Source organism: Anopheles funestus, chromosome 2RL, assembly GCF_943734845.2.
Source record: "Anopheles funestus chromosome 2RL, idAnoFuneDA-416_04, whole genome shotgun sequence".
Classification (NCBI taxonomy): Eukaryota; Metazoa; Arthropoda; class Insecta; order Diptera; family Culicidae; genus Anopheles; species Anopheles funestus.
This window is the reverse complement of record NC_064598.1, coordinates 99,677,965-99,695,310: the sequence shown is the minus strand read 5'-3', so window position 1 is coordinate 99,695,310 and position 17,346 is coordinate 99,677,965. Positions and strand designations below refer to the sequence as shown.

Genomic DNA, 17,346 nt, shown 5'->3' with positions numbered 1-17,346 from the left:
TCGTGACCACAACCACACACACACACACAAGTCCAACGATGAATGTTTCATTTTCTCTTTCGTGGTACGTTTCATATTTTTTTTGTTTCTCTTCCGTTTGCAAAAAATGCAAAAGAAAAAAAAAGTACATACAATCTCCTAAGATCAAGACCTCAAGAACTGTGGGATGTAAAACGGGAAAGGATCTCTCATTAGGCACTCTATTCAATCCGGAACCGGGCGTAGTTCTTTCAATCTTCAACAGAACGGCATATTTCTCTTTTGCTGCTTCATCGTTTGACTCTTCACCATATCGAGAGTGTGTGTACCATTGCGAAGCCTATCTCCGAAACAGCTTCCAAGACGAATGCCTTCCTTCTTCTGCCGAAGGTGGACGCTTCTACTACTCTTCGCACCCGCAACTATACACCTCCTTAAGGGCAAGTGATCCACGAAAGAATGTGTGTACGAGGAGGAAGAATATGGCTGGTTTGTGTGTTAATTTTGTGTTTTACTTATTAATGCCGCATTCGTTTACTCCAACAATGAGAGAGAGAGAGAGAGAACGGGAGAGTCGCAAAGTCCTGTCCGCAATTGTGCGAAATTGTCCGCAGAGGTTGGCGCTAAGAAGGGAAACGAAATAGTGTGAGAACAGAACGTGCAAGGGGGCACATCCTCTCCATTCTTCAACAATTATGCTGCCACCACTTTTCATCCCTTCACAAGCTTTGTACTGAGCTTCTTTTTTTCTTCTCCATTGGGACGATGTCTTCGAAACGGGAAGAAACGATCATTGGTATCTGCAAAGAACCTGCGCGCGCTACCGTTCCGACAAGGGAAGCTGAGCAGTAAGCAGGGCACATACCGAAGAAGCAAAAGCCGGACTTCACAAGAAGGAGCACGCATATATAACCGGTTTAAACGGAAACTAAAATGATAATATAAATAAAGTTCACGGTGTGTGCGTGTGTATTTATGCTTGGGGTTTCATTTTTTTTTCGCTCCATGTGGACGTTACATGGTGGTTTTATTTTATGTGTTTCACTCGCCCGTACCCAACGGGAGCACTGTTGTGATGGTGATGATGATGATGATAACAATTCCAAAGGGTGGCGCAGGAGTAAAAGCATTTCGTATTACAGCGTGTTTTGTCACTCTGCACAAAATCTTTTTCGATACATTTCCAACTTTCGGTAGGTGGCAATGTACCTCTTATGCTCTCTCCTCTTATCACAATTGCTCAGTTTTTCTTTTTTCTTTAAATCACTCCAAAGGTCGAGAACAAACGTTAACGTACGGCGCTGGTCTGTTATTAATCGATAATGAAACGATCGAACTTGTTTTTTCCCCTCTTCGAGTGTGTGCAAATCTTCCCAGCGATTGTAGGGATGTAGTATTATTACACAAAAGCTACTGGTTGGACGGGTAGACATGTGTGCGTGTGTGTGTATAATAATTACCCACCGAAAGGATGGGTTTGTCGTTCACCGTAACAACAAATCTTCAGGCAACCGAACAACCGAAGGAATATTGATTGGTGCAGGAGGCGAAAGGAAAAGGAAGTCATTAAAATAAGTACACCACACGGGAGAGACGTGAAGGGTGGATTGCAACAGATCGTCAGAACACATTTCCCACTCCTCTTGAAAACCGGCGACCGATGTAACGGTGGTTTTAGTTTGCGTCACAACATACATTAAATAAATGGCGCACACCGGCGGTGCGAGAACCGCACTTACGATCGAACATGCGGGATCTACCGAGGGTAGCGAGATATGGGGAAGTTGAAGAGCAGAAGCGTGCGCGGAAGAAGTATGTTCTCATCGAATGAATATTTACAAAAATGCTAAACAAAACCACCCTCTGATGACTGCCTCCTTTTACTCCACCTACCCCCTTTTACCATCTCGCGAGAGGATCAAGTATATAAATCACGGCTGCAATATAGCGTTTCCTCGTGCCGGAAGATCACTCTTCTGAGAGAGGAGATGGGGTCGAGTAACGTGTAGTGTAACCTTCAGATGAAAATGAAAATTGCAATCGAATTGTGCTGGATTAAAACACATTTCACTCTACTACTTTTCTTGCTATTCACCGCTACATATCAGCAGACTGGTTCAAAAGAACAGATATTTAAAATCCACAACATAAAACACCACCAAATGGTGCAACATTGAGGTGTGTTTGGGTCTTGGCTCACATTTCTTTTTATCGTTTTTACGGGTCGATTATTTTTTGTATATAAAGTTAGAGAAGGTAACAAACATCGGTAAGGGTTTTTAGCACAGGAAGTGGCTGTACAAAATGAGCAAACGAGGAAACGTTACTATCTCTCCAAACTCGTTCCCCATCATGTGTACGGTCAGTGGTCAGTGTACGGCTTTGATATTTCCACACTTCATTCTTGCTGGCAAGCGATAGAGATGAGTGGCTACGGGAAATGGAGATCGAGCTGTTTCCTGTAAGCAAAAGTGCGCCAACGAAGTGAGCACATAGCACAGGAGCAGGAAAACAGATTCCAATTCCGATTCGAACGCGATCAAGCTTTTTTTTTATAGTAGATCTGGCAGATTGTAAGATGATAGTGCTTGTACTCCACACATAGACATACAGGCAAGCATTTCTGCTTCAGCTTCTGCGTTCTAACTACATCGCACGTTCTCTTCGTGATCTCACGAGCATCACATTGTGTTTGAAGTTTGCTCAGGTAGAGCAGCGGACTGACTGCTGGAAGCAAACGTAGAACGGAACAGATTGAAAAACGTGTTGTTATGCTGCTCGGCCACATACACGGAGAATCGCCACATCCAATCGTTCAGGGTTTGAACAGCATCCAAACACCTCTCTTTCACTCGCTTAGATTTAGAGGAAACTTCCTTAAAATTGTTTGCTGGCATCGTCGACAGAGCTATACCCGCCCGCTGTTGTGTAGTTACTTACGATCGTTCTCATCTCATTTGCATATCGTTAAGTCGGCGGGGTTGCCGAATGCTTCCCGTTTGGGGATCTAAACGATCCCCAGCCAGATTGGAGTAGGGCGCTGTGTGCCTGTGCTTCCTTTTCCTCAGCATCCACATTTTACGCATGGTAATGTATCGTCGTTAGTTTCACCTCTTCTGTGTCGCCGCAAAACGCAAATCCGTTGATGTATGTAAAGGACAAACAAAACCAAACCTCCATCACCCAAAACATGGATGACACCCTCCCCCCCCCAGGCATGACACTGTTCTTTTTGACAATATTTTCGCATACAGAAAAAAGGAATCTAGGAGAAAGAGAAACGATCGACAGATGTGCTTCTCTCGTTTCACCTGTTGTACTACACACGATTGTTGTTGTTCCTCCATTTAACGCATTCTTGGCTCTTTCCCTGCTGGGAGGTAAAAACATAGATCCGCTTCCTGTGGAATGTGCGAGATGACGAGACGTTGAATGCCGTTGCGATGTGAGAGATAGAAAACACGCATCGAGCAAGTAGTAACGATGGCTTAACACACATAGTTCCCACAGAATTGAAGTGACGTGACGTAACGCTGGCATCATCTCCACAGCTAAGTAAATGTGATCGCAACTACTGCTGTTGTTGCCGTCTCACAAACGACACCGATCGTCGGCTACTCAAACGTACACATTAACGTGCGAAGGCGTACGCAATGTGCCCGGATGGAGATGGAAAAGATGACACTTGCTGTGACGGCGGTAAAACGAAACTGACTTTTGACACTTTCTGTCATGTGCGTAGCAGTCTACCGTAAGAAATTTCAACATCGAACCCAACTCGATCGAATCAGTATTAATAAAACAGGTGCGTAAATAAGGCAGCAAATTGTGCAGAATCTTCATCTCGTTTTGTGTGTTGTAATGAGCGTTTTAAAACCAATTTCCATCGGGAGGAAATTCATTTCGCTCGATCAATCAACCGATTAAAACTGAGCTTGATCGTCTATTACTAGCGACGCAACATACCGAGCCATTGCCTGGGACACCGATCGAGGTATGAAAGGAAAAGGGCGATGACGCAATTGGACGAATGGGAGAGGTAGGTACAGCTTACTCATTTCCGGCTGCTCGCTGTGAATAATCGACTTGCCACCGTTCCAGGATGAGAATCTAATCCTACCGTTGCACATTATGAGTGTCCGCGCAACCGTTCCGCTATTTAGAGAGATATGATAATATTGGAACCATTCCAAACAGCCATTCAGTTTCGTTTTCTTCCATTTTTAGACTCAATGGCTTATGTGTCTGAATAGTTGTATTTAAGTTGAATAGAAAATGTCAAACATATCCAACTAGCAAGACAAATCCCAGTTCAGATATAAGTAGACACAAGAATGACATCTTCCTATTCTGAACGAAAGCGGGATACGTGGCACGGGCTGTCAAATCGGGGTGAAAGAAGAACGATTGTCCCGCGCGCCTTCCCGAACGAAATGGATATAAATTGTCATTATAATTTCGTCAATGTGTCGCATCTTGAGGAAACGGAGGATAAGAGCATTGGACACAATGGACATCAGCAAAGCTCCATAAAGGGTGACGAAGACTTAAGGAGCTGACACTTTGGGATTTGAGATTTCAATTTAAAACCTGTAGAATGCTTCATTCATCTTCTAGTGATAGGGACAATTTTGTGATACAAAACAAAGAGCCTAAACCTATGACAAAAGTGTAGGAATATGCTGACATTTCGCGCGTTCATCGTACACTGTCGTGTGACGCCCGAATTAAACAGGAAAGGGAATTAGATCATTGTGATTTCAATAACTTTTCATATTATGTGCTTTTCAAGCATGTCGTACGACGAGAGTGCGGACGCGTTAGATCGTAGCTCAAGAAGTGAGTGCGAGATTTGGAGCTTCTCATCTCTAAACACAGTTAGTAGTACTAGTTGGTGTTGGGGTATTGCGGGTATTGGGATATTCTCTATCTGTATGTAAGTCTTCATTTCTCTGTTTGAATGAGTAGCATAGAGATCAAGAGAAAGAGTCACAAACCAAAACGCATTCAACAATCATGTTTTGCTAGCGTCGGGATAAGTTGTTTGGGCTTCCTTCGCTTCGGAGTTTCAAGCCCGATGCCGGTATTCAAGATTTAGTATTACGTCACATAACCAAGAAATGACGGCACTGTGCGCCCCAGAGAAGGTGAGTGGCGTATGTGCATTGTTGTTGGCGGATTCCATCTCGACCAAGAGTTAATTTCAACAGGAGAAGAAGCAAAAAAAACATACCCCTCTCCTCGTTCGTGCTTTCCCTTTCACGCTCGATCAAAAGTGATCGTTAAGGAGCTCGGATGAGGTAGAGATACCTCAGTAAACGTTACGTCACATCTTTCTTCAATGTGCACACCACATCCAGCAACAGTTCCGCTGGATTTAAGCTGCGTGTTGCGATTATGGCGGTTGTTGCGTGGTTACTTGATTACCGCTGCTACACCCAGCCCAACCAACACTTCCCACCACTCGGTTACGATCCGCCTTGCCAAGAGAGCGGGAAGACAAGTCTGAAAGATGCAATTTTTCATAAGAGACGTAGTGTGCACACCAACAGAATGGTTAGACGCTGGAAGAAAGCGGAAGAAACGGCACGCATCAACAAACTCAACAAATAGGGTATCTCTCCCTTACTTTTCTTGTCCCCTTCTCCACCATAACACTACTCGAGTGTTGATGAAGAAAGAGCGTGCAAAAGGAAAGCATGAAAGTCGGTCAAAAATTTTAAAATTCATATAACACGATTAAGTAACTCACGCTACGTTACCACAGTTGCAGTTACAGCCACTCACGGGTGCGGAGGACCTAGTTCAAACCGTGTATCCCCTGTTGATGAAGGCAGTGGTATAACGCTGATTACCTGATGACAAACCGATCGAGTTCGCACCGCTTTTTCCGGTTCGTATGGGAAACGGGCCACAGCTGGAATGGAACGATCACGTAATATTCTTTTGCAGCAGTGGGAGCTAAAGTGGAATACAGTATGTAACATGCGCCTTCCTTTTCGCCCAAATGTCCAAATGATCGATCAAGCTGCAAAGATCGTTAGTTTAACGATAGCTTTTTTTCTTCTGGAAATGTGAAAGAAAAGTTGGAACAACTGACATATTACCTTATAATAACAATTTTAATCAGGAATATTGGATGCTAAATAAATTGGGAGCTAATTTATCTTCACCCCTCATCTGCCCGGTGTGCCAGCAATATGAAACCAAAATTCTAATCGACCTTCAATGTCTCGCACGCACCCGAGAGACAAATAGTATGCAAGCGGATCCCCGTGCCACTGTTTGACAGCTCACTAGTCAGTTGTTTATAAACAACTGGAACGTAGCAAGAAAGAATTGCTTTAGTAAACCAATATGGTGGCCCGGCGTCTTCCTGAACTGTGTGGAATTCATGATCGTTCTTCTCCTTCTGCCAGATTCGTCTGAAGCCAAAGAGAGAACATGACCCAGAAGCGTTTCCAATTTTGCGTGATTTTTTTTTGTTTCCCCACCACGATTTGAAAGGAATTTTTGGGGAAAGGAACGGCAATAAAATTAATGATCAGACAAGGCAACATCGAGCCAAAATGGCAGACGACCACTCACCCGGTGGTTCGCATCCGGGGAAGGAATTCCTATCGCACCGGATGGAAGATAAATCGAGTGATGCGGGAACATACACGGGGAGGGCATCCGACAACGGAACGCGCGCACGGCAAAATCTCGGACTCTCTCGCTTGGGCTGCGATGAAATCCTTTCGCCTGCCTGGTGCTGCAGCATCTCACACGACCGCCCGGGGGGCAATTAATGGACCGGAAAGCGCTGTCGAACACGGGGGCAGTCGTGAAAACGGACGATGTATAGCTCGCACTGTTCCCGAGGTCAACGCCGATTGCGAGAAAAAAAAACCCAGTCTCCCGAGAAAGACACCGAGCAGCGCGCGGATGGACACAACAACATTCGACCGGAAATAGCAAATAAAAGTTAATATTTCAATTTTCGGCCGATGGCGCAACGAGAAAGGCGATGTGTATTCGGATGAGTTCTCAAGACCTGCGGGAACGATCGTTGCGTTGCCGATTGCTACGTTATTCGGGACGACTGGGATGAGTGTGTTGCTTCGCCTAATTAATGCACTCTATGTTAGTATGCTCTTGCATCCAGAGCTGTGTAGAGATAGTAAAACGGTAACCGTGGACAGTGTGTGTCCTCATTTTGTTTTGATTCTTTCGTTCGGGAGATAATTTGAGACTTCCCGCACCAGGGCATTCGCACGATAAGGCTGTTGTGAAGAAAGTATTTGGTTTATCCTTTTTTAATGGTTCACGATTCCCTGAAATTTGATGAAGCATCAAATTCGCCAAGGATTATCCCAACTTTGAGGAGCATTTCTTTGGTACATGGGCGAACGATATGTTATAATGAAAGAGCCCCAAATTTGAAATGAAGAGTTGGAAGTTAAAAAAAACTAACAGGATGATAACAAAAACGCACACATCATCATCTTGTTTTGCTGGCGTCCATACATAATCATCGTTTTGGGTGGACGGGTGGACGAGATCAAAAATCAATTTCCTCAATTTTGTTCCTTTTCGTATGCCACACACACACACACACATACTGCGAACTGACCGGTCCTCCATGTCGACACTCCAACGTCACTACTAGACTGGTAGGGTGTAGTCCAGCAAACAACCAACACCACGAAAAGCGAAGAAGGAAACCGGATATTACTACTCTTACTAAATCTATAAACATTTTCCTGTCCGATTTTCATTCGGGTCCAGTTTTTCCTTTTTTTTCGCTTTATTAACAACACACACGTGTACGCACCGATGTGCGCACACACACACACACAAATAAAAATCAGCATGGTTAGTGTACGGGAAAATTAAATGAAATGGAAAAAGAGGAACAAAACCCGGAAATGAGTATTGAGAGGGTGGAGGGTGGTTACGGCGGACGATACAGGACGGACAGGAAACAGAACCAAAAGCGCAGGAAATGGAAACCGTACCGAGGATAACGGAGGGATAGCGCTGAAAATCTGTTAGGGGCAACATCGAAACATACATTTTGCCGATCCGGATGCAGTATATATCCTTTTTTACTCCCTCCGAAAATTAAAAATATTAAAAAAACGAACCTCCATACTACACACACAGAGAAGCATATTATTGCAGTTCTGACAGTGGAGGAGGGAGATGGTATTTTGAGGATGACTTCCTCACACACGCGTATGCATCATGCAGTTGAAAATAAATGCACTGCACACATATTTGTGGTGTGTGGAAAAGTTGCATCTGCATGCATGTTAGTAGTTTATAGTTCAACAGAATTCATGGAATGCGGAAAATGCGTACAGAGCACTTTTTTTAAAATGTTTTTAATCGAAATTCCAATCATTTGACGAGTGAAAACAACAATAATCTCGTTGTTTCTATTAGAGAAATATTCCTATTAGTATGCAAGGTCATATATGTTGCATGTTTTCCCAATATTCTACTGCAAAGGAGTTTTATTGAGGTTTGTTTTATGTCTACTGTGTATTTTACCCACACAACCATACTGGTTCATTTTTTTTTCTCTCTGCGCCGGTAACCGGAACCAAAATGCCATACAATGAGCATGTAAACATCATCCATAAATACACCCCCAGCGTGAGGACATCTCCTTCCTTCCGTATCCTGACCGGGCCGGTAATGAAAATGGTTGCAATAAATTTGGCAACAGCGGAGAAGACTATTGGGGGGGCAGGCGAAACATAATCGCTCACTCGATGAAGGTAATGATAATGGAAATTGGGACCATTGCCCACAATTTCCGGAAGTGAGCGAGAGAAAATCAATACAAATTTATGAACAAACAGTTTCGCAATCCGGTGGTAAGAGGTAGGAGAGAAGGGGGGTGAAAAATAAAGGATCCATGCTGACCATGGAGTGGTCCTTCCGCTGGACATTGTGCCGGAAATGGAAAAGCGATCCCCAAACGGTAAAGCAGGGAAATATTCGCACATTTCCGGAATTGGGGAACGGTTCTCCGGGGAAAGGCAGGTTGGTGTCGAAGGGATGTATGAGTAGATACATATGTGTGTGTGTAGGGGGGAGTTTTGGTGCAGTGAAGGTAAAAATAAATGCTGAAACATAAACACCAATCCACATACACACAAACCAGACGAAACTCCATGTGGTGGCGTCCCAAACCCTTCCTTCTCATCATCCCCAATCACCCCCCCACATCCGTTACCCGGTACGGAAATGGTGAAAGAAGATTTATTGCCCCGGAAGAGATAAGTTCTTGTCGTCGTCGACGGCGGCGGCAGTCGTTGCCATTGCTGCCGCACATTCGTTTTATTGGAAAAGAGATCGCGGCGATATAAATTCGCGACCTGTGTGTATCTATCCCCGGTTCAAATCGAGCGGCAGCGTGCCAATATGCAAGTGTGAGTGGCGATACCAGAAAAAGGGAAAGGAAGTGAACGAAATAGCTACACAAAGCGGAACAGAACAAACGAAGAAAAAAATAGGACCACCGGAGATCGAATGGACGTGACCGATCGTCTAGGTTCGAAGGTCGTCCGGTAAACGTGGACATGGCGGGCGCACAACCCAAACACACACACACACTTCCGGTTCCGGATGTCGCGATACACTGCCACGCAACTGTTCATGCAAAAACTGTTTCCCTACCAATCGTTTCCGGAAGTTAAAATCCCACCCCACACAACAACACAACAGTTTGTGCCAAGTTTGTGTGCATCAGATTTGAGCAGTTGGTAACACGAAGTTGGAAGTAAACCGAAATCGAAACGAACCGAAGAAACAACATTACAGCAACAACAGACCGCGAAAAGAAACGGTACCCACCAAGACGTTATGACGTGACGACGGAGTTCGGTTCGTTGTGGTTGTGGATGTTGTTTCTGTTGGGGTTTGCTTTGCGTATTATTTACGTCAACGCGTTCTGCATTCACCTGTATCGCGCCTCTAGAAAGGGATGAACGAAGTGATTATGCTGGGGAGTAGGGTAGGGGTGAGAGGGATTTTTTTGTTGTTCCAGCAGTTGTGTTGTTTGGGTACAAACACGCAAGTAAAACGGTTTTTGTGTATTCGCGATCACGGAAGAAGACAAACCACTAAATGCACAACGACCACACACTTCCATACGAGCAAACGTCCAAGCATAGCGTTTGCGCTATTCAAAAACAAAACAAGAAATAGCAAAAAAATGCATAAAGCATAATGCAGATTTTGATATCTTGCATCCTCCGCTACCTTTGGATTGATCCACAACGAGATGCAATCTAAGTTTGTCTCACAAGCTTCAATAGTTACATCAATTCATATTTGTAGGATCGAGAAATTACGAGATCCTAAAAATAGGCGACTAACCATGTACATAATTTAATGAAATATTCTCAACTTACGTTTTCAGTAATGTTACACTCCGAAACGACATCCGAATAACAAATTTGTGTCTCTCAAAAATTTTGTTTTTGCCTTCTTCTCACTCTGTCAAAAATGCTGACGCTGATGATGTCGCTGTAAATAAAAAGAGATAATTATGTGGATTAAAAAATTGCATTTCAAAAGGCGGTTGGCGAAACAAACATGCCGCTAGGTGTAGGAGGTTTGGTTTATAAGGGCTTGTTAAAACGCAAAGCATTCACACTAGAGTTCGCAATTAAATAATCTGAACAAACCAGCAAAAAGTAATCCAGCAGGAGCCTCATTTTTAACAAGTAATGCAAGTGAGCAGGAAAACCATAATAAGTGTGAGTTTCCGGGACAAATTCGTTCATCACCATCATCCGATCAGCTCAAGTGCATCCTCCTAACGAGTTGTGCGAGCATATTTCAACCTATGTGATTCCCATTAACCCTTCGCTTAGTAGACGGCAAAAAAAAGGTACAGTACTCTTAAATAGGACGTTCCATCTCTCGTAGGGATGATAGTTCCCAAAAAAAAGAATTAAAAATGGTACCACTGTTGCACTTGCCTTCCTGCATTGGTGGGATATGTACGTCAAGTGGAGTGGATGATGTTGGGTACATTAATTACTGAAAGGCTACATAACGCACACACACACATACACAAGGTTGGCGCTGCAGGTATACACACCCTTGTCCACAGCCCATCAAATGCCTTTGCTTCGCTTAATTATTACTTTTAATTTAATATTTCCTTCCTGCCCGAATGCAAGGAGATGCATCCATGCATCGGGCATTACACCGCGAATGCAGCATCTCTTCATTCCGTCGTGCAAATGCTATTCACAGCCACGTTTGTGAGGCAAATTTCGCGACGACGTACCACCCATCCCCAGGCTGGTAAGAAAAGGGGTTTATAGAATTAAAACGTACAAAAACAACAGTAAGAAAAAACTGAAACCACTCGCCACGGTAAGGCGGGAAAGGACTGCATGGAAATGTCGTTGAGTACAAGAGCACAACAGACACGGAAATATGATTCGCGCGCACTGTCGTCGACTCGTGGACACGGACTCGGTTGACTTGGGTCACCCAGCACCGTCTAGTGAGGACGTCCAAAGTGAACTCTGGTACGCCTCGAAATCTAGCTTCCACCCTAACCTCACTCCCACTCCCTCCGCTCCATCCCCCATTCCAATCCTTGGGCAGGCGGGAAAATCAATGCTTGCGCTGGTTTAAAAATAAATCACTGTATGTTTTCCGTTTACTCCGTTCGAAATGTGGCTTCCTGTCACCGAGAGCACACCCTGCGAGCGAAATGCTACATTTCGGGAGTTAGAAAGGAAGCCGTAGACAACGAAGTTTCACGTATAACCGGGGTCTCTTCCGGGTGTTTTAGATAGGAGACTGTCCAACCCCCATAGCCAACCGACTGCGTGTGTGTATGTGAATAGAAGAAACCAAGAGGAAGCGTGAGAATCGACTCCCCCCGGATCATCACACACAAACAGTCAAGAACGTGCTGTAGGAATACCTTGCCATGTTCAAAATTCCAACAAACCACACGGAAGATGACCAATTCGTGGCCCAGTCCACGAGCAGGGCGGGGAAATCCAAATGATTCACGACATTTTAATTTCTTGCATCACCTCTCTCTCTCTCCCCAAGTCTCCACCACACATCCTCCACTACCCAAGAAGGTGGCGCGGAGACATTCAAATGATCCGAGTAGAAGTCGACACTACAGGCGGACGAGCGCGTGCTTAGTGAAACACATTTCCGCGTTTCCGTGGTTCACCGTCGTTGGGGTTGCAAAACCCAGTGAGGCGACTCGGAACGGAGATTTTATGGGTCACGTGGGTGGTGGCAAAAGGGAAGGAAGATGGTTTTGCGCTGTAGACGGCATGAGCAAGGGAGGGTTGGTGTAGTGAGAAAGACGACTGTTTGTTGCGGTTTTTTTTTCGATTTGCAACTTGCGAACAGGAAGTGAACCACTTATAACTCTAGCTTAGCACCATGCTTAGGGGGTTTCACTCACGCTCTCTCTCTCGTTCTCTCGTTTTTTCTCTCTCTCTCTGATTCAGACTTCTCCGCTGACGTATGAAAGGAAAGGGAAAACGTGTGGGTCGGTCAAATCGTGGGGTGAGGGCAACAGTAAGAACGTACACCCATAAGGAACCGCGGGAACGCGCGGTACTCCCTTCTCTTAATGCCGGACAAGTGGGCCGAAGGGTTTCGTTCGAGAGTGATTAGCATAAATAAATTAGCATGTCTCGGGTACACCACCGCTGGCTGGAAGGCACGCTGCTGTTGCGACTCCTCCATCGCTGTATGTGTGGTACATGTGCGAATATAAATTGCAGCAAATGCATATCCGGCATTGCTGGTTCCGTCGTGTCGTTACCGGGTCGCGGAAGTGGTGTAAGCATTTTCCCTCCACTTCACAATACCCTTTTTTGGGGTGATGAGGAGGAATGAGGGTAGAATATCAACACCCACCCCACCTAGGTTAAGAATTCCTCAGCATCAATTTCTTGGGACATTTCTTCCCTGTGTTGGCACACATCCATCAGAACCGTTTTGCCGTTGCTTAATCCACCCGAGCGGATGCGGAAATTAACTGCAGCTGAGTTCTTTTTTTTTCTTCACTCTCCTGTCTTCTTGTCGAGAAAACCAGATGTTTTGCCGAGTCACAGATTTTTTGGTGGATTTTTTCTTCCTACTCCGGACCGACGACGGATGTTTGTAGCGTTCAAGGTGAAACATGTAATTAATTTGAAGAAGAAAAAAAGACTACACATACACACACAAGTTTGCATTCTTCGGTGGGCAAACGCTTGTGTGGGGTTGGATAAAGACGGACCCTCATTAACTTCCCCGTCTAAAATCGCTCTTAAATGGCATATAAACAAAACTACCCATGAAAACTACGGTATCGGTACTGGCGCATGGACACACGTAAACCACACGTATATGTGTACAAACAAACCTAATTATTTTTTTACGTTGATTAATGGGAAAAATGGTAAACCATGTTCCGCATACAGTATCGTTGATGATACGGATTCATTTCCAAAATTTGAAAGATGAATTTGTTTGTGTTTTGCTTAATATTTACACAAATTTCCATATAAGAAAACAAAACCACTTTTTTTACTGGTATAATACATTCGATTAGACCTATTAAATGTTGCTGCTGTGCAACTGTTGGAGTGTGTGCGGGATGGTGTGAAACGTGTGAGTGAATCGCACGACAGATTACGAATGCGGAAATTGCCGGCGCAGCAGCGGCAACAGAGACGTCAACACCACACCCCGGCACGAACAGTCTTTTCCTGTTTTGAATTGCGCGGATTAACTAAAAACAACATCTTTAACCATCTAGCGTAAAAATGATTCTGTGTGCCGGGGCGTGTTACTCCTCTTTTTACCTTACCATGTGTTTGTGTGTAAAGAATGATCTTTCAAGTATGGAGTATAAACGATAGTGGTTGTGTCCCATGTCCCAGACAAGGAATCGATCAGCTTCGGATGTATCTTCACAGCATGAAGGTTCTGTTTCGTCTTGATTTTAAAACATCGTAATGAAGAGCTTGCGTTAAAAAAAAGGTAAATAACGATCAACAAATGATCGTCATCCGTCACCGGGAGTAAACAACAAGTGGAAACTGTTGAGAAGCATAGGAGTTGTTAACGTGATAAGGCGAGCGCAAATATTAATCGGTTCCGCTGGGAAGTAGCACGCACGGATAGGAAGGAAGGGTTACACGGTGACACACAGCTCCCACAGAGAGCAGTGGCTGCGATCCGGTTTCGAATGACGCATACCAAACCCGCCACACACCATACGGGTTTCGTACGATCGATCGAGACACTTCGATGTACGTCCGATCGGCGTTCATGGTGGAGGAACGTCGACTTAGAACGCAAGGGGAAGAACTCAAATGCCGGGTGTGACAGACACGCCGTTGCGAAACCAGTTTGCAAAGCAAGACACGCTAGTAGCAAGCCCCAAGCAGGAAGTAATCAAAATGGCTCCCTGAACGCCTTCCCTTCCTCGTGTCGACGACAGCACACAACACGCACATACAGTTCGATAACTGTATTATAAATATCAACTCGTTCCTACTTGCCTACTTGCACGTTCTGCTTAGGACCCACACTGGTTACGAATTGATTGGGTATTGATTTGGTGCACATCAAAGGCGCAACACACAAATACGCACACGCGTGATGCGAGGTGTGCGTTTTCGTAAATCACGACAGCAATCAATAGAATCGCTTTATCTCCTGCCGGTCGCGTACACAAACTCACGCACCTCGATTATAGCAGTGAGCGCGATCGGACTAGAACATCGCAACTGTGTGTGCGTGTGCAAGATACGCAATGGACGCCACTAGGAAACGGAATTCACACATCTCCCCCCGCTCCAAAGCGTTGCCGTTTCGCTCGACAATACGACAAGCGTTGCCGTTTCTTCCGTGATCGAGCGTTACCACAACACGCGTGCAATTGATTCCCGATGTCTGTCACTGTCTGGTCTCGTCGTCGTACTCCGGTTGTCCTTGAGGCCGCGAAACGGAACTCGTAGATCCGTTATATTTGTTTGCACGCTTCCATCATCGCAAGCCTATGCTTCTTGTTTCCTCTGAGATAATACGCCGATCAAGAAACTACATACATATGTGCGTGAGTCGTCGTGAGGATGACGGTGTGTACGGTGTATGCAAGGTGAATTTCGGGAGGGTATTGAACTGCACCGAACATCGCTAATAGACACGAGCGTCCGTGTCGTCTTCTCACAGAAGAATTCCGAACTCGGAAGTGTCATTTCGTAAACGTCGTACATTGTAAACATAAAAAGAACGACGGATATCCTCATCTATCAAGCGAGAGACACGCAATTGAAGGAAGCTGGTAAGGGCAGGGCAAGATACGCAACAGTATGCGTGAGAGAGAGAACAAATCTTCTTCGGAATAAGATGTGAAAATAACTGCTCACAATAGGGCGAGAGAATCTTCAAAAGCACGTGTACTACAGACAGTACAGCGAGAGATAGACAACCTGTTGCATTGTGTGCCGCTACACCGCAACACACTTGTGCGTTACACATCCGTAACGGGTGTGCGCTATCGTTACGGGTTGCGTGTTATCTCTCGCTTGCCCGACTCGCGCCTTCGGGGGGGCTTTATGCGTGACAATTACGATTACTATCCACCGGTTCCCTTCTACCTCTAGCACGCCGTTGTTGGACGGTTGGTGGAGGCTAGGTCGTGTGCGCTCTTATTATGTGATGGTCATATTTTTTAACCCCATCATCGTCTGCATACATGTCGCTGTAGCCAGGCCAGACTACCCCACAGCACCTAGCCCAACAATCGAAGTGGCGCGTTCGGACAATTTACGTGACAAATTGTGTTCAATTGTACAACGGGGCAGGAAGAAGATTTGTGACCAGGCGCACTTCCCGGTTATGGATTTTTAAAGCCGCACAAAAAACGAAGTCTCTACAGTGCCTGAAAGGGGGTTTGTTGCTAAACGTGAAGGAATTCGTAAGTCTTTTTCTTCCCTGTAGCCAAATCATGTACCATTCAAACGCTGCAAGTAAGTGGCCTGGATCGTACGCAGGAGAGGCAAGAACTAGGGTTTGTGATGATTTGTACGGCTAATGTTTTTTTTGTTGTATTCTCTCTATTTTTAGCTTATCCAAAAACCGATAGTACAATGTGCGGCACACGTGTACCACCTCCTCGGAATGGTCCAATGAACTATCATCACGAGTAACTATACAACAAGGAACCTCCGCTTCATAATAGGAAGCTTCTTAATTACACGCCAACACGAGGCCTTAACCGATGGCTCGTTACGAGGCCCTCCGTATTTCTATAGGCCCTCGTTAAATTCGCTTCATCTCCTTCGGCGCAACGAAAAGTTAAGTGACGGAGGATTCGAACCATCTCCTCCCAGAACGAACGGCGTGCAAGAAGTTCCGTTCGGTGGCGGCTGAAACCATTCTAACCACCTCCCTTCAAGAAAACCTTCCAACGGACGCTTTCTTGCGCTTTTCTCCCTGTAATCAACGCAACTTTCCATCGTGCTCGGGGGGGAGCCACAGTATTACCGGCTTTTACTTTAGGAACTTCAAAGCTCAGGAGCTTCGGCCGCTCTTTTTTTGTGTGTGCCTCGTTTAAGCTTCTTTATAAAAGGCTTCTTTTTCGGTGTTGAAGATGAGAGATTTAGATAAGTTGCATTTTGCTGCTTGGAAGAGATCGGGGAAAGGAAAGGTAATAGTTTAGAAGCAAAAAAAACTTCCTTTGGAAAGAGTGGATATACCATTAGCCTTGAAAAGTCAGTAACCTTTTCTCGTTAAGACATGGAATGGGGAATGTAGTAGCAATTACGAAATCTTAACGATGTGTTACGTATATTTTTGTATTTCAGTAACGATTGCGTATTAATTCAAGTAATCGAAAGCTTTTCATAAAACAAACCTAGCCAAAGGTAAAGATTATTTGAGAGAGTTAGGTCGTCTAGAAGCGGATTCTGTTGCCATTTCACATCCTCCTTCAAAAGCGGGGCGATTAATTACTTCCTTTCCTTCATTATCAAACCAACGACAAAAAATAGCCTTTTTGTTTCGTTATCTGCCAGACAGAGGCAATGAACAAAATGATCGATTATGCAGGCGCAATGCTTTAGATAATGCATTCTCTGTTAGCAGTAGCGGTCCATAACAAATACTAAAAATAAGAAACAATTTCTGCTTTATGATGGTGTAGAAACAGATCAAACATACTTCAAATGCTTGCTGTTTGTTGGTGTAACAAATTTTAATTCCATCACAAGACAACGAATAGCAGAAAAAAAAGTGTCAGTAGCGTCAAAACGCGAGTAGCCATTGCTGATAAAATAATTGCAAGAATAATAACAATAAACCAGGGCAAGACATATT

The 17,346-nt window shown here is 44.7% G+C and overlaps 1 protein-coding gene across 7 annotated transcripts in view; it reads right to left on the bottom strand.

Annotated features, from left to right (window-relative positions):
• Positions 1 to 17,346, bottom strand: part of LOC125763398 (ets DNA-binding protein pokkuri) — a 41,523-nt gene that overhangs the window by 9,255 nt on the left and 14,922 nt on the right. For 5 of the 7 annotated variants that reach the window (XM_049426559.1, XM_049426562.1, XM_049426554.1 and 2 more), the window contains one exon: positions 10,389 to 10,503. The gene's annotated coding sequence lies outside the window, so the exon portion shown is untranslated. Of the gene's footprint in view, positions 1 to 1,872; positions 6,809 to 10,388; positions 10,504 to 13,828; positions 14,133 to 17,346 lie in introns of those variants that run through there. The other 2 variants (XM_049426560.1, XM_049426561.1) reach the window with 2 other exon arrangements.